General features: G+C 46.3%; 1 protein-coding gene across 1 annotated transcript in view; it reads right to left on the bottom strand.

The window, feature by feature from the left end:
* Positions 1-17,330, bottom strand: part of SIPA1L2 (signal induced proliferation associated 1 like 2) — a 223,697-nt gene extending 206,367 nt beyond the window's left edge. Inside the window, exon 1 of the mRNA XM_082638723.1 lies at positions 17,262-17,330. The gene's annotated coding sequence lies outside the window, so the exon portion shown is untranslated. The remainder of the gene's footprint in view (positions 1-17,261) is intronic.
* Between the last annotated feature and the right edge of the window lie 6,576 nt (positions 17,331-23,906).

Raw genomic sequence — 23,906 nt, 5'->3', positions numbered from 1 at the left:
TAAAAAGCAAAGTTATAGATGGTCTCTAACAATCATGCACTCCTATTATGCCGTCAAGGGGATTATCTCCAGGTATCAACAAGGTTCTACGTATTCTCCAAAGGCGTCAAACGTGCAACTGTCTCCCCAAAATTCTGGAAATTACCTGCAATCTAAACATTCAGAAGAACGCAACAAGGATTAAAAACTGTGAACAAAATAGAGATACTACTTTAGAGACAAAAATAGAAGGGATCTGGAAACCTCCAATGAAGTTGTATTTCAAGAACAGAAAAGATATAATGGCGAAAAAATTCTTGATGTGGACCAAACTAGTTCATCTCGATTGAGGGAGTGCAGGATAGGATCTTTCGGGTGCTGTGTGCCTTTTCAATCCACAGCATCTGAACAACAGGACGCCGGAATGGTTTTGGACACGACAACGTAAGAATCACCCCCGGGGTTCAAAGCAGGGCCCAGCAGGTCTTTATTCTGAGTCCAATAATAACAGAGACACTGAGTGGGAGATGCTGGGTGAAAACCACTCCTGTGAGATTAGGATATTTGCAATTTCTTTGGCATCTCCTCCTCCTCTCCCCATGAAGACATGACCCCTGAGAAACCGTCCCCCCTCCAGAAGCATTCCCTTCTCAAACCATTCCACCAACAAATCAAACTAACTTAATGTACGAAATACAGGCCCACGCTCCCTGCAGAGGCTGCCAAATACTTCGTGCAACAGCGCAGGCAGAAAAAGATAAAGGGTTTGGGCGGCTGGAATAGTGAGTTATAAGGGCAAAGGCCAATGCGAATGTTGACCCATTAATGGAAAGTCCAAGCGCACACACCTTCGACGTGTGTAATGCAGGGTGTAGTCAGACACCAATCAATCCCCAGGCCAGTTTTCCTCCCTTACAGATAAGTTTAACATTTCAGTTGAGAGACAGACACAGTCCTCGGAATTGATATACACGTGATCAGCTGATTAGGCTCCACACGGCTCTTTTGTTCACTACAAACAAAACGATGTAAAACACTCCCAAACTCCCCACAGTGTGAACTGCAAACACACCACTTGCAGCTGCTCAGCCGTGGCTACTGCCCCCAAATCAACGGAAAGGCTCAAGGAGCGCCCCTCTTTGCTCCAAGTTAGCCTTGGTGTCTGTGTTTTCATCGCTCGGGAGGTTCCCTGAATCCTTCCGCGCTTAAGTTATTGGCAAAAATTAGCAAACTTGGGGCTTCCCTGGTGGCGCAGTGGTTGAGGGTCCGCCTGCCGATGCAGGGGACACAAGTTCGTGCCCCAGTCCGGGAGGATCCCACATGCCGCGGAGCGGCTGGGCCCGTGAGCCATGGCCGCTGAGCCTGCGCGTCCGGAGCCTGTGCTCCGCAACGGGAGAGGCCGTAACAGTGAGAGGACCGCGTACGGCAAAAAAAAAAAAAAAAAAAAAAATTAGCAAACTCCACACAACCCATCTGCACAGTCTCCTGAGCAGACAGCAGCCAGCAAGAGGAAACCAAGGCAACTTCCAGATTATCAAGAGGCCGTGACGCTCCTGCTGAAATAAAAACCACTCGGCCTCTCTGTCCGTAAAAAAAGGTCAAGCGTCATTTATTTCAACCAGGAGTTTTTCTTCCCCCCTTTTCACTGGTTAGTGGGGAATGACACAGGCAACGCTCTCACTTAGTTTGACCATCTGGAAGGAACATCTACGTCTGGTTCCAGGAGGTTCACTCTGCACATCCTTGGAAGCCCACGGGGTGACTAGAGAACACAGACCTCAGAGCCCACGCACGGTGGCCACTGCCCCGCACCGCATCACCCTCGGGATCCAGGGGGCACTGACCTTGGCCCCTCAAGCCTGGACAGGCTCACATCTGCTCCCCTGGGTCCCCCAGGCATCCAATCCCATGGATCAGACTATCACTTCAAGAGCCTTTCAAGCGGCTGGCAAATAGCCTATTCAGAGTTACTTGTGGGGGAAGGCAGTGTAATGTTAGCTCATTAGAGGAGGGGGAATCATATGCACAACCGCTTCCTTAGGCTTCGCCCGTGACCCTGTGACAGCTCCTCTCTGAGTGGGAGAGACCCCAGGACCCAAGGGAACTTCCTTCTGAATGACACGCAAGCCTCTAGAGCCCCAGCCATCTTTGGGGAGGTTTCTGCTCCCCAGAAACCCTCAGGCTCCCGAATAAATGATTGCTGGGATCCCATTCATCAAGTGTCTCTTAAGCCTTCTATCATGAGTCTGAATTTTAAACAGGGGACGAGGTCCTTTATTACATTCCCTAATCCACGTCCCCAGGAACATTTTTTTCAAAGTTACAGAGTCTGTCTGCAACCTCATTATTATTAGACTTTACTCTCGCTTCCACCACCCAGAACTAAGCTGCACTTTAAGAAGACAGCACTGCCTCCATTTAAAAAAAAAAAAATCCACTAAGAGAAAATATTATTAGGAGATCGACTCTATTTCCAGAATGAAAGTGCCGTAAGAGCAACACCCCTTTCTGCCTACCGACCCTCGTAACCTGAGTCCCTCCCTAAGATGGCACCTGGCAGGACAGAGCAGGCAGGAAGCATTTGACAAGCGAGCTACTCCATCGGAGCACCCACATGGCCACAGGCAAGGCCAATTCCACAGCATAAGCACAGAAGCACATGGAGGGTCGGCTCCATGACACTGACCCCTTGAAGTCAGCTGTGGTCAGGTCATTGAGTTCTCCAGAGGATGAGAGCACAAGTGATGCAGACCCCTTCTGGGGTCTTCGGGTGACCACCTCCTGGGTGCCCCCTCCCTTTCCAGCCAGCCAGAGCACAGACATGCCCAGTGGGCTCCCTCCAAGCAGTGAGGCCCAGGCCTGGTGGTGGAGAAACAAGATGGAAGGAACCTGGGTCCCTGAGTGTCAGGTGGAGGACAGCAGCCCACCTGCCCAGATCTCAGGCTGTCACACAAGAAAGGAGTCAGCCTGTCTCTTGTCTGGACACTGTATTCTGGAGTCTCTTTTAGAGCAGGGAGAACTACCCTAACCAATATGGCCCTAAGGCAAAGTCTTCGCACACTCTGTGTGTGTACACCTTATATATAAACATTAAACTATTACTGATGAGAACATTTTTCCTGGTTTTGATCATGGATGGTTTTGATCATGGATGTATATCATGGATGGAGAGGTTTAGCAACTCAGAACTCCAGTAATAGTGGGTATAGCAAAGGGGGCAGTTAATTAAGTCTAGAATTAGATTTTTTTAATTTTTATTTTTAAATATGTATTTATTTAGGCCGCACCGGGTCTTAGTTGTGGCACAAGGGATCTTTTTTTTTTTCTTTTTAGTTCTTTTTAGTATGCAGACTTCTTAGTGGTGGCATCTGGACTCTTAGTTGCAGCATGTGGACTCTTAGTTGCGGCATGCGGGATCTAGTTCCCCGACCATGGATCAAACCTGGGCCTCCTGCATTGGGAGCACGGAGTCTTAACCACTGGACTGCCAGGGTGGTCCTTAGAATTTTATTTTTTAAGTCAACGAGGACTTTATTTTACCAGCCAATATCTCAACACAGGTGACTTAAAAATCTCCTAATATTTCAGGTTTATTTTGTTAGTCTCCATATAGTGTCATAAAACAAAAGTCAGGAAATTTTAGTCTTCCAAATTGTTGCATTTGAACTAGAAATTACAGTCAGCCCTGTACATCCTCAGGTTTTACATCTGCAGATTCAACCAACCGTAGATTGAAAATATATTTTTTAAAAACTCCAAAAGTTTCAAAAAGCAACACTTGAGTTTGCCACGGACCAGCAACTATTTACATTGTATTAGGAAGTATAAGTAATCTAGAGATGACTTAAAGTATATGGGAGGATGTGTGTAGACTATATGCAAGCACTACACCATTTTATGAGTGTCCCTGGCTTTTGGTATCTTGAGGGGGGTCCTGGAAACAATCCCTGTGGATACAGAAGATCAACTGTATTCCTCAGAGATGCCTTATTAAAAACAAACAAACAAAAAAAAACTTGTTTAAGAAGTTAATCACAAAGCTAAGAATAAGCTTTGCAAAAATAGATATATATTCTATTACCTGAAGTTTTCCAAGTAGCAGACACAATAAGTGAATAATGTGTCAGGATCCATCTCTTCAGGAGCAAGAGAACTCAGCTGAATGCCCCGAGCTGGCCCTGCAGCACGTGTTAGCAAACTAACAAAAGAAGCACCTAGTGGGACTTCCCTGGTGGTCCAGTGGTTAAGACTCTGCACTCCCAATGCAGCGGGCACAGGTTCTATCTCTGATCGGGGAACTAAGATCCCACATGCCACACGGCGAGGCCCCCCCCCCAAAAAGAAGCACCTGGTTTTCAGAATACATAGCAGAAACCCAGGCAGAAAATGACCCAATCAAATATGAAAATCACACCTCTGTTGGGAAAGGGGAAGATGAGACTTAAGAAAAATACACAAATACCTAAAACAAAATTGTTTCTAATATCACTTGACAATATGATCTTTGAAAAGAGCTTGTGACCAAGGTGGAGGTAAGCCAGCCTGGCGTAATATATTTAAAAGTATATGGCAAAGCAGAAATCACTATGCTGAGTGAAAGAAGCCTTACACAAAGAGTACACACTGCAGGATTCCATTTATATGAAGTTCAAGAACTGGCAGAACTTACCATTGGGGTTGGCGGGGGAGGAACAGTGGTTGCCTGGGACGGAGACTGGCGTGGCAGACTGGAAAGGGGCCTGAGAGAACTTTCTGGGGTGGTAGGTATATCTTAATAGAAGTATGGGTTGGGTTACATAGGTATATACATTTGTCTAAGCTCATAGAATGATACACTTAAAACATATACATTTCACTCTATAAACTTTGCCTCAAAACAGAATGTGAGTTTTAAACTCATTTATGGTATGTATGCTGAAGTGCTTAACGGTGAAGTGTACTGATGTGTGTACTTATTTTGAAATGCTTCCAAAAAAAAAAAAAAAAGGGGGACTGATGGGTAGATAGAGGTGGATAGATCTGTATAAAGCAAACACAGTAAAATGCTAACACTGTGGAATCTAGGCAGTGGGTATATGGGTGTCCACTACACTAAGTAATTCTTTCAACTTACCTGTATGTGTGAAATTTTGCATGATAAAAAGCTGAGGGCAAGTATACGCTAATATGCTGAGATGTCTTGTTTTAGAATCTAAAGAAGACTGCGAATCTTACCCAGCATTTACTACTACTTCCTGCGACATAAAAAGAGCACGTGGACAGCAAATGAACACATGTCCCAGGGAGGCCAGGGTGGTGGACAAGGTGCTCGGCCTACCTAAGCCCTCACTGTCCACAGCCATGCTTCCTAAGGCTGCCTCAGTTTAAAACTTTGATTATTCAAAATAATTTTAAAGTAAATCACTTCGGTACATCAATTATCAAAAGTTATAAATTCCTAAATATAAAGTCTTAAAACAAAACAATGTGACCTTGAATCCCAAATATAACACTATGTATGGTATTCTCTGGACAAATAACTGATGCAGATTCAGTGATTTTATACCAAAACATTGTGGTCAAAAGGTACAAACTTCCAGTTAATTAGATGAACAAGTCCTGGGGGTGTAATGTACGGCATGATGCCCATAATTAATAACAGCGTAAGGTATATTTGAAAGTTGCTGGGCTTCCCTGGTGGTGCAGTGGTTGAGAATCCGCCTGCCGGTGCAGGGGACACAGGTTCGAGCCCTGGTCCAGGAAGATCCCACATGCCGCAGAGCAACTGGGCCCGTGCGCGACAACCTTTGAGCCTGTGCTCTGAAGCCCTCGAGCCACAACTACTGAGCCTGCGTGCCACAACTACTGAAGCCCGCGCTCCCAGAGCCCATGCTCCGCAACGAGAAGCCACCACAATGAGAAGCCCACTCGCCGCAACTAGAGAAAGCCGCGCACAGCAACAAAGACCCAATGTAGCCAAAAATAATTAATTAATTAATTAATTTTATAAAAAGAAAGCTGGTAAGACAGTAGATCTTAAAAAGTTCTCATCACAAGAGAAAGACAAAACTTTGTAACTATGTGTGGCAATGTTAACTAGACTCTGTTAGCTAGACTTATCGTGATGATCATTTGACAATATATACAAGTACAGAATCATTATGTTGTAGGCGCGAAACCAACATAATGTTATATGTCAATTACATCTCAAATTAAAAAAATGTTCACTTTCTATCTCTGATGAGTCCAAAATATTTTCCCCTTTAGGTTTACAGACACATTCTATAACCTTTAGCAAATTACAATGGGGAAAAAATCAAACTGACTACCTTACGTGATAGACAATTTAATCACCACTCCAAAAATAATGTCCATCACTTCTCTTGAAGTTGCTTTTGTTAATAAAGTTCAGTTTGGGGGTTGCAAAACCCAAACCAGGCTAGGATCTGAGTTTGGTTTTAGGCAGAGTAAGTTCATGGAGACAGTACTATGATCAGACAAAGGGCTAAGAGACAGAGAGCTTGATTTGTATTTGCTGGTCCCCTGCAGAGCCAGGAGTGGCCTTGCATACAAGAGCCCTTCAACAAAAATTAAAACCCTGACCATTTTCCAAAGCCTAACTCGGGTCCTCCCTTTTCCTTGAATGCTCTCCTGACTGCACCCACCCACCAGGCCCTCTACCACCCACAGGTTCTTTCCTCTGAAAGAAGCTGTAGTGCCCATCTTACACAGGAATCTTCTAACATACATCATGCGTGGCCATCAGCCAGGCCAGGACACTTACAGTTCATCAACTACCAGGGCAAGCCACTCTACCAAAATCAGCAGACCTAGGTGGTAAACCATTCTCTTACGTTCTCGTATTAATGAATCAGCACCATGAGGAAGACTGATTCCAGGATCACCCTAAGGTTCCCCTGAGGCCTGAAACACTGAGGTGGTTCATTTGCTGACTGTGCCAGACACTTCCCTGGGCCAGAGGACTGGGACACAGTGAGCAGGTCCCTGCCCCCAAGGTCTCACACCCTAAGTAAGGGCACCCTTTGTTAACCTGGAAATCTTAGAACGCCAAAGTTTAAAGAGACCTCAAGACTGTGCGGTCCTGAGTCCCCATTTGAAAACTGGCTCCTACTCACTGCCCTGGAAGCAAAGTAAGTTAGACATGGACACTGAAGCACCCCCCCAAGCCCTCACCCCACCTCCGTCTTCTGCAACAGCAAAGAAATGCTACTTTGCTCTTCCATGGGATGTTCCAAATGCTTTTTTAAAAATTCTCATCTTTCTCCTTAGTTTTACCTTCCCAGAAAGTTCAGTTTGGGGTTGTCTGTTTGTTTTTGGCCACGCCATGTAGTTTGTGCACTCTTACTTCCCCGATCAGGGATCGAAGTCGGGGCCCTCGGCAGTGAATTCCCTGGACCGCCAGGGAATTCCCCAGGAAGGTCAGTTTTTAAATTTATTTTATTTATTTTTGGCTGTGTTGGGTCTTCGTTGCTGCGCACGGGCTTTCTCTAGTTGCAGCGAGCAGGGCAACTCTTCATTGCAGTGCGGTGGCTTCTCTTGTTGCGGAGCACGGGCTCTAGGCACACGGGCTTCAGTAGTTGCAGCACGCAGGCTCAGCAGTTGTGGCTCGCGGGCTCTAGGGCTCAAGCTCAGTAGTTGTGGCACGCGGGCTTAGTTGCTCCGCGGCATGTGGGATCTTCCCGGACCGAGGCTCGAACCCGTGTCCCCTGCGTCGGCAGGCAGATTCTCAACCACTGCACCACCAGGGAAGCCCAGGAAGGTCAGTACTGAACAGGTGAAAGCTTGCAGGGATGGATGGAAAAGGAGTGAATGCTGTCACGAGGCTGCTCCCTGGAGGCTGAGCCTGTCTGCGTCCTCCTCCAGGCCCTCCCACGGCAGGAGGTACAGCGGGGTAAGTGTTTGTGGACCTAGTGGCAAAGAAAATAGGAAGATGAAAGGCAGCGCCTCCTAAAACCCTCCCAGGGCCTGTTCCTCACTCCTTCCACGTATCCTAGGCCGACTCCACATCCCCTCTGTGCTTCAGTTCGTCTGGGAAAGAACTGTGAGTTGTGATGCCAGGCTGGGAGGATGGATTTAGAAAGCTCCACATAGCCAGACGCACAGCAACAGCAGCCATCAGACATCACCCAGATTTAACCGGCCTAAAATTAGCAGTCGGAGCAGAGGAGTTACTGCACGGATGGCGTCAGAGCTCTTCTGACTGGCTGACTGCCAGTTTTCAACAAATTGTCCTGCTTTCTCTACCAGGGAAACAATATTTTGGAACAGAGCCAGCCAAGCATTTCGGTGGCTGTTCCCATTCTCGATTCACTATTAATGTCTGATAATTCAGTGACAAGGTGAGCAGAGCCTGTCTGGGCTGCATCTGCAAGGGGACTGTTTTGTTACAAACCCTTATTCTTTGGGTGAGTAAAGTATGGTGGAGGAATCCTTTTAAATATTTAAATGCCTGAAATTTATTCAGGGCTTCACATTCAACTGACTTAAACACAGATGATGCAAATCTAGCGAAGTATAAAGGCAAAACGAAAATTGGTTTCCTCTGCTCCTCCTTTTCATCCTGGCAAAGACTCGGGAGCTAAAGAGATGTTCTCTGCAGGATCACAGCAGCGCCCTCTCACTTCCCAGCAGAGACGAGAGAACCCGGCTCAAGCATCAGAACTGCTACCTCACCACAAACTACAAAAGTTCTCACGAATAACACAGGATCCACTGGCTGACAGAACAGGGCATTCGGAGGCTAGAACAATAGCTCAGTAGCCTGCCCCCCCCCCCAGCCCCGTCACCACTTCCCGCTTGCAGGGACAGTAGTGGGATAATTTTCCTCTGCGTGCACTTTCTTTACCACCCCCCCCCATTTCTTCTATGATTTATTGAGATCAACAGGGCCTCACAAAGCATCTAGGCTGCCACAGTGGGCAGAGAGATGGGTTTAAACTCTAAGAACTAAGATTCATAAAGCCATGTGTGTTCCCGCCTTAAATCTTAGTTTTCACATCTGTACAGGGGGATAATCCCATCAGCCTTGCAAGGTTCTCGTTCAGTCTGCAAGACACCATAAATGAAAGTTCAAGCACAACTGCTGTTTTGAAGTCTACCTTGAGGAATCTCTCTCCCCAGTTCTTTATCCTGTTCCTAAGTCAAAAACATTAGCCTCTCTCTTTCATTCCTCTCATCATTTAAGACTTTTTAAATAGGAAAACAGATCCATTATTCCCAGCAAATGACTTACGATGACCCTCAAATCAACAAAATGGCTGGTAAATTCGGTGATTTTTGTATTATTTAGGCCAATCTCTCAGCCTCACCCGCAGCTCTCATCATAGCATACCTTAATACACACATTTAAACAAGCAGGAGTTAGAATGACATCCCCCTGAATTCATGCCATACAGAAATTAGTAGTAGGTCAGGATATTAAGATAAAAGACTTCTACCTGTAAAATCAAAGCTATGCTTACGGAGCACCTACTATACGTAAGGCGTAAGTAATATTCCAACATACTCTGCAATCCTCAAGTTAAAAGGACTAAATTAACAGAAGGTGTACAACATACTACTGATCGGTTGTAAAAAATCGTTATTTCCTGTAGAAATTATCATGGATTGAGAGAGAAAAGAGAACGCTGTACAATTCAGAAATTCTCTCTTTCCAGTTTTCTTTATTAAGGAGTCCAAACCAGGCTTGTAAGTGAACTGCAGCTTCATCTGATTCCAATAAGGCCAAGGCAGTGTGCTTATCAGCTGGGATCAGACTTTGAAACCTGGGAAAGGTGTAAAGCACACCCTCTCACCCCAGGGGGCCCACCCTCCCCAAACCACACCCCTCAGAACCGGGCAATAAAGGTCCTGATATAACAGACGGAACTCTGCTGTTACCCTCCTCAGAAACTACTTCTCCATTTTTACCAGTTTGATATCAGAGTTCAATTACAGGTCATTTCTAGTGACCCAGAAAAGAGATAAAGTGAGGCATAAAAGGCTGTTTCGGTAGATCATTTACAATAGAAATAATGAGAACCTTAAGGCAACACTTACTTAGTTCAACAAAAGCCAAGACACACAGCTCTTTCATGTTTAAACCCCGGGCTTTCAATCCTGCCTTTATCAAACATTTGCTAAGTGCCTATTATGTGGCAGAAACCAGGGCAGTACAGGGAATACAGCAGTAATGACCAGAAATGTCCCTGTCCATATGGCACTTATATTCTACTGAGGTGAGGCAGAAGACAAACATAGAAAAATCAATATACAATATCATGTCAGGCAATGATAAATGCTATAGATTAAAATCGCTCAGCACACAGGGAGGCTGGGTGGCGTGCGGATGCCCTGCCCTCCCATCATCCCTTCCAGCCCACATGCCCTCCAGAGGCTGGGACACTGGCCTCCCTTGCACGAGGGGTGACCGTGTGCTACCGTTCTAGCCAACATTAATCTGCACTTTCAAAGTTGTTCTTACTCCTGGGCTTCCCTGGTGGCGCAGTGGTTGAGAGTCCACCTGCCGAGGCAGGGGACACGGGTTTGTGCCCCGGTCTGGGAGGATCCCACATGCCATGGAGTGGCTGGGCCCGTGAGCCATGGCCGCTGAGCCTGCGCGTCCGGAGCCTGTGCTCCGCAACGGGAGAGGCCGCAACAGTGAGAGGCCTGCGTACCGGGAAAAAAAAAAAAAAAAGTTGTTCTTACTCTTTAGAAGTTTCTGGATGAGCCAATGATGAGTTATGTCCTTCTATCCTGATTCTGGGTCTGGTGTCAGCTGTGTGTCGATAGTACAATGCTTCCCAAACAGTTGAGTTCAACCAGAAACATTGCAAGGAAGATGGTATCCTCCATCACACTATCATTCTCCCCGCCCCCCCCCAAAAAATTTAAACCTCAAGCTAAGCAACCCACAACCAATTCTGGAAGAAAACTGGCCAAAGTAAAAACTGTCCTCAGGAAAAAGAATAAATACAGTAAATAGAGGGTCCATGAAGGGTAGAATCTGTCTTAAGCTTCCCTCACAAGACCCTGCAGGCCCCCTAGAAATTGTTTCCAAACAGCTGTGAACTCTAACCAGAGAGGGTGGGAGAGCAGTGGTCTCAGGACCTGGCCCACACATTTCAAAGGGTAACAAGCAAGCCTTTAAGATGCAAAAGAAAATACTCCAACATTCATTTTTGTTTATTATAAGCCTTCTTAAAATTTATATTATTATATTTTATAGTGTCCATATCTTAGCATGGTAAAGTTTTACATGTATACGTATATATATATATACACACACACACTATACTGTACCTATACACACATGCACAAACATATAGACAGACGTGTGTATGTGCACATGTGGACACTAAACACAGGAAATTCTGTGTAGATGCGATGCACACTGGAAAAAGTTTAGAGACCCTACTACAAAGAAATAATTGTTCTTTGGATTAGGGCATTAAACACTCCAAACAACAGCATGTGTCCTGTATGAAGAATCCAAAGTGTGATTCCTAAAATTTCTTATTAGAAGCTTCAACACGAAGAGGACTGTATGAACCATGTGAATATCCACTGTTCCACAGGGAACCGAACGATTATCAAAACCCCCCTGAAGACAGTGAAAGCAATCATTATGCAGACTGCACCCGCTACTGTGCCCTAAACATTACAGTCAGAGATTTTTTTTTAACGTCTACACAATAGTTTGTCTCAGCATACATAATTTTGTGTTCACCCAAGAGTTCTTACTTTCCACAGTAACCATTTTTAACACTAGCTCTTTACCTAGATTTTTTTTTTTTTTTTTTTTTTTTTTACTTCAGTGTAATTGAATACACCACTAAACAGCCTGCTTTGGACTACTCTGATTTCCTAAACAGCTCAACTAACTGGGAGCTTCTTCTGGCGGATGTAGCAACTACGCAACAGTGAAAAATAGGGAGTAATCCAATCGGTAGCACTCAAGACACCCCTTATGGCTGAATGCTTATTTGTGAAATAGGAAAAAAAGAGTACCAACTGGGCTTCCCTGGTGGCGCAGTGGTTGAGAGTCCGCCTGCCGATGCAGGGGATACGGGTTCGTGCCCCGGTCCGGGAAGATCCCACATGCCGCGGAACAGCTGGGCCCGTGAGCCATGGCCGCTGGGCCTGCGCGTCCGGAGCCTGTGCTCCGCAATGGGAGAGGCCACAACAGTGAGGGGCCCAAGTACCGCAAAAAAAAAAAAAAAAAAAAAAAAAAAAAAAAGAGTACCAACTAATTAAAACACTGGGAAATTGGGAAAAGGTAGTTCTTGTCCCCAGCTATCTGAAAGAAATTCAAAAGAAGACAATACCAAACTGCAAGAGGGAGTTTAGGGAAGCCCGCAACATCCTGCTTCTTCCCACCATTTTTTAGTGCCCGAAGCCTCCAGAGGTCACAGTTCACAGTATGGCCCTAGCTTCTCAGTCACTCAGTCAGTCACTGAACGTCTATTTCTTAATCTCCCACAACGTAGAGCACAGTTCAAGTTACTAGGGACACACTGAAAATGAACTCAGGTCTTAGAATACCTTGGTCAGTAGGACCAGCAAAGATGGCCTGACGTGCTCTTTCGGGATATCTGTGTGGAAGAGGCATTCAGTAATGGGCCAGTTATGAGAAATTAAGAGCATCAGTACTTAACTATAACCAAACCTAGAAGGAAACTTCCGGAAACACCATCCGTAGTTCAGCCAGTTTAACAATTCTATCAGCAACTTAGGTAAAATATAAAAAAACAATCTGATCTAATGTGCAGACAGCATTTGTTTGAGAGAGCAGGCAAAGGTGCTAAATAGTAGTATCCAACTCCCAAAAGCATCCCGGTAAGGACAAGCTAAAATAAAGTTAGACAAAGTCCAATAAATGTTAGGTCTTGCAGTGACATTAGGACAGGACAGGAAGACGTGGCTTCAAGACAGCATGTGATTAGGACCCAGAGGTCTGAGTGAACAGGAAACTCACTGAGTCTGAGTAGAAAAGTGAATGTGAACTTGGACTGTATCAGTGCAGGCAGGACATGCAAGCTGAAGGAAGTGCACCCCTATTCTACTCTGCGCAGGTCAAGGTGAGTGGGAAGACTCTGGCTCTGAGCCCCACTTGGACAGGTATTGTCCTGTGAGCAACTGGAACATCTCTACAGAAGGATTAGTTCTGCAGGCCATCAACGGGGCGGGGGCGTGGGGAATTCAAATAAATAGGTAGAATTAGATTTCAACTCTACAGTTTTACCTGTAGAGTTAAACACCTCCTAGTGGTCAAAACATGAGAAAGGTGGAACTCTCCACCCCTTACCAGATCACGTGCAGAGTATATAAAGGGATCCAAGCATCAAAGAAGGGTTAGTTGAGCTGGTCATTGATTTCCAAACCCTGGTTCTTAGCAAAGTTTTCACTGGTCTGTGCAAAAGGAAAAGTGTCTGTGTATCGGTGAGTATATATGCACATGGGGGTAATTTTAACCAATGCCCTCTCTGGATGGGAAGAACTTTCCTTAAGTCAGCATGCATACTCTTCCCCTTTTTTTTTTCTTTTCTTTTTGTTGTATCAGTGTGAAATGCATTGATAGTAGACAGTAACCGCTGTTGTAAATCTTCAATACATCTATACTACAACATAGTGACAAATCTGACAATCCCTAAAATTTGATTTTTGTTTCCGATTTTTAATTTACAGGTAGATAAAAACAAAAAGTAAAGGAACGACATAAAGGGACCTTATGGACCTTTGTGGTACAGAGAGGCTATGACAACTAGACTAAAATTACTGCATCTCTTCTTCTTTGCTATCACCCAAGTTGGCTATACAATGTTGTACAGGGAGAAAAAAAAATCTATCTATATCTATATCTATCTATCTATCTATCTATATATATATATATGTGTGTGTCTGTGTGTGTATGTGTGTGTACATATACACATATCTCAAGGAATTAGGTTATGCTAAATGTGAAATCTCCCAAGAAACAGAACCTCTACTCTGGGTAATATCCGGCTCCCCTGGACCACTTTTTGGAACCAAAGTTCATGAATCAAGCTCAGAAAGGATCAAAATAATTTACCTCTGAAGTTCTGAAGCATTTAAATTCCTATCACACTGTTATCCTTCCTTTAAAAGGGGTCACAGCTAGATGTGATTGCAACAGAAAAGCAATTTCTGAGTCACTGATTTCCAGGTAAACTAAGTAAGCTATAACTCTCATGAATGTTCACATACAAACTTATCATAAACCAAAGTAAGAAAAGACACAGTGGTGAAAAATATAAACTATCCCAATCAGTCATTTTCATCAATCCATACATTTATTTGAAACATTAAAGAAACCTAAAATTTTGGTGCTGAAAGGGATCATGAAAAAACTTTATCCAAACTCATTTGTGCCAGGCACTAGAGGCAGGAAGCTAGAGGTTCCTGTCTTTCTTGCCTAATGCCCTTTCTATCCCATCACCCTGCAAGGGAACTAAGTACATTAATAGAAGGAGAAAATCTGGAACACGGTTCCCTATATTCTTTAGGCCTGTACTTCATATTTCGTGCAAGTTCAAAACAGATTTAAAAAAAAAAAAACCTTTGCTTTTCAGCTAACAATAACAGTCTGAATTTTCTTCAAATTCAGCATGTCTTTGAAGGGATTTGTAATCCTAAACCGTCAACTTAAGTAGATCATAAGTTCAAAGGCTCACTGCCTTCCTCAATCTCACAAAAACAAACAAACAACCAAACAAAACACCTTTGCATCTACCAATCATGACTGGGGTTTGGGGGCTGTATCAACATAAACACAGTTCTTCACAAAGTATGAAGTAAATTCAACCCCTTTTAAACTAGTTTTGATGACCAAACACAGCACTTTCAAACCAGTTTCAATTACCAGACAATTGCCCTTTCAAGGTAGCTCACTATTATTTCCTCACTTTGAAGAAGAGACAGATTTTCAAAATGAATAACCCAATAACCCTTTTGCCTCAGGTAAAGAGATCCCCCAAGGTGCACAGGTGTTTACCAAGCTCAGGTATCAGGGAACCCTTCTAAATACCATTCCAGTCTCAAGAGAAACGAAATAAAACAAAACGTACAAACCCTATTACACAGCTTTAACTACAGTAAGTGTCATAATAGTCAAATCCTGATACTGATAATTCCCCTCTTACATTCCAGAAAATTAAAGCTCTTTGGAAAGACTAAGATTTCAAAACATCAAAAGCATGTGATGGAAAATATACACTTAAATCAACTAGGGAAAATCTGCAGCCCATACTCTAAAGCCAGAAGCTCCACTTCCATTTATCTCTTGCTTTATTTTCCAGACCAAATGCTTACACTGCTTCTTATCCAAGTTCATTTCACCCCATCTATAGGTGGCATATGGGTACTGATAAAAGCTGTTTCTGATTTCATTTCATTCCCAACTTCCCAGATGTTTGCGAGAGAGGTTGTGGGTTTTTTTTTTTCTCCCCTTCAGCTATTTGCGAATATGCTCTAATTTAGAACCAACAAATTTAACATATCATATTTTAGGCTGGGCACGACACACAATAAATAACAGCTATAAGGAATGTCGAAATATTTCACCAGCTTATAAATAAGTTTGCCTACATTGGCAAGATTTGGACAGGCTGCCATGATCTTGCTTTAGAGAAAAAGTACTGAAAACACATAATTGAGAACCTGATGCTACCAAAATGGCCAACTACAGGCCATTGCACTTTAGAAATGAAACACGCGATATCAACTGGGGAGAATAAAGATGGCCCCAACACAATCCTTGGTATGACTCATGCATGTATACTTCAACTCCATCTCAACAGAGGCTTTAGGAAGAATCAATGTTATGTGTACCGAAAACTCAAGAAAGACTGCACTTTCTCATGAATAAATGTTCTTTTATACTTCTCTGAATCAAGCAATGAACTACTAAATTAAGCAGAAAACATCCTTAGCAGAAATGTTATATAAATAGAATTACAAATCTCACTGTAGCACTTTGAATTCCTCAAGTCAAAACAGACATCCTTAAATTTGTGACTAAAAACAGTAACCAAGTTGTCCCTTGAAATCCATCTTTAGGAATGCCAGAAATAATAGGCCACCTTTTGATGTCTGCATAAATATTGGTTTTATAGGGAAGTAATGTATTTCAAGGAAAGCAACAGTTTTGGAGATTTTTTTTTCCTCTCATTACTAACTGGAAAACTGGAAAAATTACAACCTGGATTGCAGACAGGCAACTCAAAAGCGCAGTTTACTAAATGCCTGTCATAAGAAAGCCATCTAGTGTTAACATTTAGAAATGAAAACTGCAGACAAAAGAGGCAAAGAAAAGAAACATCTAAGTGACTATTTTGAACTTACTGAGCAAATCTATGAGAATCCGCAAGATTCTTTGTTTACAAAAAAAAAAAGAAGTCCATCCTTATTAAAAACCGTGTCTAAATCTAAACAAAATCCCAAGACTGTATAATTGCAATTTTTACCAAAATCAGGTTTTGGTGACCACCATTCCGTGACCAATGCACTTGATGTTTCCAATACTCACGCTGGAGTCATCCTGGGCTGAATTAATTTAACCGAAGCAGGTTAATGATGACAAATATCTCCCAGAGGGGTCATGCCAACTTGTTTTCTCTTCCCGAGAGGCATCGGCTCTCGCTGGCAGACGATGAACCGAGACTGATTCTTTGGGTTTGTGGCGCGGTTGAAAATTAATCCGTAGGTGCTCGTGGGGATACTCCCGGGACCTGGCCAAACAAGCTTCCACGAAACGGGGGCCCCAGCAGGACCGCGAGCCGAGGATGGAGCGAGACGCGGAGCCGGGGAAGCCGGGGAGCCGTCGGGCCCCGAGGAAGGGCGCTCGCCGGCCGCTGGGACCTTACAAAGAGGGGAGGGCGCCGCGAGGGCTCGCGCCCCGGGCACCCGCCTTACCGGGGAATAAACCCCGCAGCAAGTTCAGCAAGGGACCCCGCCCGGCGCGCCGGGGAACCGCGCCGGGCAACCTTCTTCTCTCCTCTCGGGTTAGTCACGGAGGATTCGCTGCGCGCCCGGAGAGTCCTCCTTAGTGCTCGCGTCTACGAGACGGGAATAACCTTTCAGCCGATCGATAAGTTTGAGCACGGCGGCTCCTCTCCCACCCCCGGCTCGGGAGCGCGGGCGCATCTGCCGGCCGGACCCTCGCCCCGCGCTCCGGCCCCCCGTCAACCCCCGAGGCGCCCCCGAGGGCGGCCCCTTCACCTCGGGACGGTCCCCGGACACGACCCGGAGGCTCCCGAGCGGAACCCCCCTCGCCCCGAACGCACCTCGGAGACGCAGTCCGCCGGGACCTGCTACAGCCCGCGAGCGCGCGGCGGCGCGTACCGGGGTCGCCGCCTCGCCGCCCGCCGCTGCCCGGGGCTGCCCATCGGCCCGGACCCTGCCGGCGCCGGGCTCCGGCGGGAGGCGGCCGGGAACCCGCCGGCTGCGGCTGGAGCGGTCGGCCTGCGCTCGGGCGGGCGGGCGGCCGGGCGGCCGGGGCGGGGGCGCGGCGCTGCTCCTCCTCCTCCTCCTCCTCAGTCCTCCTCCCGCTCCGCCGGCTCCTCCCGGACTCCCGCTCTGCCGCGCCGGCTCCCGACACCTCCGCCCGCCCACCCGGCGGCACCGCCCCCCGCCCGCCCCGCGGCCTCCCATTGGCAGCCGCCTGCCGGCCCCCTCGGCCCCGCCCCGCGATTGGGCGCGGGCGCCGTCCGTCCCGCCGCCCCGCGGGGCTCGGGGCGCAGCCGGTGCGCGGTTCCCAGGCCCCGAGGCGCGCTGGAGCGGGGCGGCCGGGAGGGTCTCGGCGGTCTTCCTGCGGAGGGTGGTGCGCGGGGGCTCAGCCTACCTGGACCCGCAGTCCGGGGGAGCCGTCGCCGTCCTCCTCGGGACTCGTTTTCACCCCTCCCTCTGGCACCGATAAGTTAAAAACCCCGAATCTGTTTCAGGGATGTCGTAATTGGTGTCTTCCTGCGTTCTCAGTCACAGTTGCCGAAAATTCTTACTGAGCAAGACATAATCTTTTTTTAATTCCTACAGTTTGAGAAATGTGATTCTTAACTGGGGAAATAGATGTGTCTTGGGTTCGCACGTTGAGCCAACCAAACCTGGCACGTTGGCCCCGCAGTGACGTGCCATCTGCTCTGCCCTGGCTGCCTCGGCCTTACCGGCGCTGGTCGTGGCTAAAGGTCACTGTACTGAGGAAGTCCTGAACTTCCTTTGGTGGTTGAAGATAACGTTGGAGGCTACGAGACGAACAAGAGGGCTGTTGCGCTTCTTAAGAAACTGAAGGCCTGGAATAATATCAAGAAGGTCTGTGCCTCTGAGCAAAAGCGCGCTGGCAAAGGGCAAAGTGCGACACCGCGGGGTGTGCACGGCAGGGGACCCTGCATCATCTATCACGGGGACTATGGTATCGAGGCCTTGAGGAACATCCCTGGCTCCCTAATTCTCCTCTCCCTTTAAAAGGAATGATTCTGCTTAATGTAAAAGCAAAACTGCACGTTTGGGAACTTGCTCCTGCTGGACACCGTTTCTGATTTGCTTTCAGCAAGTCAGATGATCTGTAGGGCACTTGAGCCCTTCAAGAGTAACTACCACCTTCCCAGGCACAAGACGCTCAACACAGACCTCGGCAGAACCCTGGAAAACCCCAGAGCACCGCGCAAGAAGAGTCATCGCAGCGTCCTGAAGAAGAATCCGCTGAAAAACCTGAGAGTCGTGTTGAATCTGACTAAACCCACGTGCAAAGACCGTGCAGCTAGGCATCATTCTTCGCCAGGCTAAGAATCACAAACTCCAGGTGGATAGGGCAGCGGCGGCGGTAGAAGCCGGATCCGATGGGGAGGGATTCCAGGCAAGAAGGCTTTTGTAGGGAAGAAAGGAAAGAAGGCTGTTGGCATAAAGAAGCAGAAGAAGCCTTCGGTGGGGGGCTGGGGGAGGAGGCCGCAGCTACCATGAAACCGGCCACTGGGGAGCCCGCAGAAAAGAAAACCCACCACAGAGGAGAAGAATCCTGACGCATAAACTTAGATGTGTGTATCCCTTGAAGGTCAAATCATTTTGGACAGCTCACTTTGAATAAAGACCTGATCAAAGAGGCAGTGAGAAACACACACACACACACACACACACACACGCCCTCGAATCTGGCTCCGCGCCGCCCCCCTGCCAGTGTCCCTGTTCAGCCTCCACTCTCTGGAGTGGAGAGAATCGCGCCCGCCGGGGCTTGGTCCCCGCTCCTCCCCCCATCCCACCCCAAAGAGCCTGAACGTCGCCACAGCTGCCGGGCGCTGCGCAGGCACCTGCCACAGGACGCCGCAGGATCGCCGCATCGCTGTGTTCACAGGAAGACAGCGGGGAGGGGCAAGCCCTACTGTGTGCCGACCCCCGAGGGCGCCCCGGATCGCCCAGGCGGTCCCCTGACCCCAGGAGCTGTGGTGGGAGGATGCCCGGAGCATCGCGCAAGAAGTCAGGTGGTGCCAGCGCGCCGGAATGCTGCGGAGCCTGGAAGGAGGCTGGGAGAGGCGTGCAGTCCTGGCGCCCCCGGCCCAGCCCCTGGGCCCGCCCACCCCGCCTCCAGGCAGCCCTCCACCCAAGGGAGAAATGCTCTTGGATCTTGATCTTGATGAGGAGAAAGAAAATGAACTTTTGTTACCCTCCTTTTCTACTTTGCTAGGAGATCTTGATCACCCAGGAGGAAGCTTTACCTGAAACTGTTCATGTAAATTGCTTGACACTTGAATTGGTTGCTGAAACATTAAAGGATCTCAGAGGGCTTTTTTAAAGCTCTACAGGAGTTGACTCTGCCTAAAGGGATCAGTAGCAGGAACAGACTCTACCTTACCTTTCAGTCCCACCGTAGGATTTCCTGAGCCGGCTTTACTGTGGGAGAGCTGCTAGGGCTGTGTTTCCTGAGACTGGCTTCAGAGTTTTCAGTTCCTCCTTTTCTGGAAGCAGAATTCTTCCTGGAGAGATAATGTTGTCTGTACCTCCCTATCCCAAAAACACGCCCTAAAACATAACCCTCTTAAAAGTTAGAGGTGGTCCCTCCCATGTTATATTTCTTTGTGATCTAAAGCCTATGAATAATTTCTATCTCTGTAAAATAGGGGCATACAATATGGGAATGCGTATAATAAAATGCATCAGAGAGCAACGTTTTGACATGACCAAACTCGTGAATTCTCCCCACTGTCACCTCATTAACAGCATTTACCAAGATTGTCATTTATTCATTCAACAAACATGTATGGAGACCCTGTGATGATCCAGAGGTGCCAGGTGCTGGGGATATAAACCTGCAGAGGACATGGGCCCTGCTTTTCATCATCGCTCCATCTCACCTGTGCCCATCCCCATATCTGGCAGATGCTCTACGAGAGGTATGGACACAAGAGCAGCCTTGGAGGGACACTTCCTGCAGAAGCCAACAGAGGATAGACGCCCCCTTCACAGCACTTTATCACAGTACTTCTCACTCTTCATGTAACTGCACATGTCATTATCTTTTCCACTATTCTGTAAGGGCCATGAAGAAAAGAGCCACTTCCCCCTTAGAGTTTGGACTCGAAAGCAGTGACTATGTGAGTCCATGAGTTGTCACCAAGGTGCTGAGGCTGTATTTTTTTAAATGCTTGTAGTTGACAGTAAACAGTTGTGTGCATTTATGGAAGTCCTTGAGAGTTTCTGGCATTCCCAGAACCACAGGTCACATGCAGCCCTCCAGAACGTTCTAGGCCTCAGCAAACATGACCAGGCCTCTTGGCCGGGCCTGGCCAATTCTGGATGGTGGTGATCCGACCCAGGGCCAGACCTACAAAGTGTCCGCCTTCTGGCAGACTGTGAGATCTTCAGGAGGCCAAGCCGAGGGGTGATTTGGGATCTTCTTCATCAAATAACGTATTCTGGAAATCCTATTAGATGTAATGCATGTGTCCTCCCTCGCTGGTCTTCTTTCCTGCAGCCCTCTTGTTTCTTGCTCTTTCAGGGAAAGGAAACTTAGGCCGGAACCTGTGGAACTGCAGCATCTGTTAAGATATCAGTTCATCATTTTGGCCTTAGAATATCTTACTGAAAAAAAATTCTTTTTTCTATTAAAGCTATAAACTTCTCTAAAGTCTTAAAGAAGAATATCACTCTGAAGTGTGAAAATGTATTTGCCTAAAAGCCAGGGTGAACGATCTTGTGTTTCATCACCTTCACCTTCCCTCAGGTCAAGACTCTCTTGTTCTCAGGCAGAAATAGAGACACAGATGTGTCTCTAGAGAACGAACAAACGTATGGACACCAAGAGGGGAAAGCGGGGGTGGTGGTGGGATGAATTGGGAGATTGGGATTGACATATATACAGTAATATGTATAAAATAGAGAACTAATAAGCACCTGCTGTATAAAAAAATAAATAAAATAAGACTCAGAAAAAAAAAGACTCCCTTGTTCTCTAAATCTCACTTTCTGTCTCTCGAGTCTTTTTTTCCTCCTATGAATTTCATCATGCTCTAAGAGCTCCTAAAGCAACAAACTCAAGGGAGTAATGCTCTTTACACTTCTGAATCATCACATCAACTCCCTCTGAAATAATTCCAACATCAATCTTACCTATCTTCCTCTAAAAGGTGTAAAGTTCAAAGACATACCAGCTGTCTACCCCATTCCAAGATTCTGAGCTTGTCGGCTGACCTTGGCTGGTACTTGTATCTATTTACCTTTGAACTGAGCAGAATGGGAGTTTGATTTCCTTGACACACTCCAGAAAGCTTCTACTCACAGACGACATGCATCTATTATAATAAACCTGAAGAGCAAGTTAAGTGTTTAGATTCCCACCCTCATTTCTTCTTTCCCTTCTCTACTATCAACTCACTTTTTGAAAGTAGTTCTTTTAAGTCAAATGAATATTCATAATCTGCCACAAATATGTATTGATTGTGTGCTACATTCAGGGCATTATGTTAGACTCAAAGGACCCAAAGGGCTGTACACCAGAGCATTTGGGAATTTCATGAGAAGGTGCTCCAGGACCATCAATGAGTGGTGCCCACAGGGAGAGTAGGAGAGCCAGCTGTCTGCAGGCAAAAAGCTTGGGCCATGTGGTAAAGGCTTCACCAAGGGCATCAGACTGGCCGAGCCAGGAGGAGAGAAGGAGCACTCCAAGCAAGAGGAAGCACAGTGGGCAAACCCACAAGAACTGACACTGTGACGCATGTTTGGGAAACAGCTGTGCCCTTTAGTCAAGCACGGGCTTATTCACTTATGTAAAAAACAGTTATATGGTGCCTTGTCCATGCCAGGTCCTGTTTACTTGGAGGAGAAATACTCCCATGTGGAAGATCACTGGGCACTGCTTCACCTTTCTCTCAAAATGGAAACAGAAACTTGGTAGGGTATGGCCTTGTGCAGCAAAATAAGAAGTGCCAAGTTCTGCTACAATTAAAGGGAAAATGGTGAAGCTGCAGTTCAGAAAGCTGGGTTCCTGGTCCTTGTCATCAGTATGACAATATTGATGTGATATGACATATCAATATGCAAATATTCCTGATAAAAATAAAGCACGTGTTCCTCTTCAAGTGGAACCCAGTAGAAAAATGTCAGTTATTGAAGAGTGTGCTAAATGTCACATACTATCCACAGGAGCTAGGAAGAAGCCCATCTAATAATTTTTTAAAAACCGTCAATTCTGGGCTTCCCTGGTGGTGCAGTAGTTGAGAGTCCGCCTGCCGATGCAGGGGACACAGGTTCGTGCCCCGGTCCGGGAGGATCCCACATGCTGCAGAGCGGCTGGGCCCGTGAGCCATGGCCGCTGAGCCTGCGCATCTGGAGGCTGTGTTCCGCAACGGGAGAGGCCACACAACAGTGAGAGGCCCGCGTGCCGCAAAAAAAAAAAAAAAAAAACTTCAATTCTGCAAGTATATTGGGAGGCCTACTGTGTTCTGCCCTGGAGGATACAGAAGAAGATTATTACCTAGAAATAATGAGACCATCCTCAAGGAAGTACAAGAGAGCTGAGCTGGGATTTTTACATAGGAAATAATTTGAAGTACAGTGCAAAGGCAACACATTAAAAATGTCATGTTGTATAGACATGTGCTATAGAGATCTGGAAAGGCAATATTGGATGGAGTGATCAAAGATCAGTGACCAACATGCTTCCTATATGTTGGTCTTTGCTCTAATGTTCCCAATCCAATGTATCTCCAAGAATCGTCCAAGACAGATGGATTATTCCTTTTCTGATGATCCAAACTTATGGCCATACCTATTCATATTTCTACCCCTTACCTTCTCCAGTCCAGACCCACAGCTAAATGACCTGTACAAACTTTACCACCCTTAAAATTGTCTTCTGCCCTCTCGCTTCATCTCACTTCAAAAAAAAAGGCCAAAACTGTATGTAATTCAAAAGCATCTGCCACCTTTGCCCTTGCTTTTGTAGCCCAAAGAGTGGATTTTTAGGAGCTCACACACTTTGATGTCAGACCCTGGCTCTGAATTGGTTTGCATGCTTCTTAGATACAGGACTATAGACAAGTTATATCTCAAAGTTCCATTTTCCTCATCTGAAAAACAGGACGATCATACCTCAGAGGGCTGTGGTGATGATTCCAGATGATTTAGGTTGAGGTATGAAGTGTGTGGCACAGAGCCTGGCGTGGCGTGAGTGCCGAAAACACAGTGGGCCACCAACGTTTACCATTTCCTCTTACCATTCAAGGTAGGCACTGGGATTTTATTTCAAGTCCCTCACACCAAATCTAGCACAGGGTAGGGGCTTGATAAATATCTGATGAATGACTAAAAGAGCGGGTGGATGGATTACACTGAGAGATAAAGTCCTGTATTTGTTTTTCTGCCATAGGAGATTTAAAGTTTATATCTTTTTTTAAATATAAATTTATTTGTTCATATTTATTTTTGGCTGCATTGGGTCTTCATTG

This window comes from Mesoplodon mirus (genome assembly GCF_964341445.2).
Source record: "Mesoplodon mirus genome assembly, chromosome: 2".
NCBI classification, from domain to species: Eukaryota; Metazoa; Chordata; class Mammalia; order Artiodactyla; family Ziphiidae; genus Mesoplodon; species Mesoplodon mirus.
The sequence above is the reverse complement of the archived record's forward strand: the minus strand, read 5'-3'. Positions and strand labels throughout refer to the sequence as shown.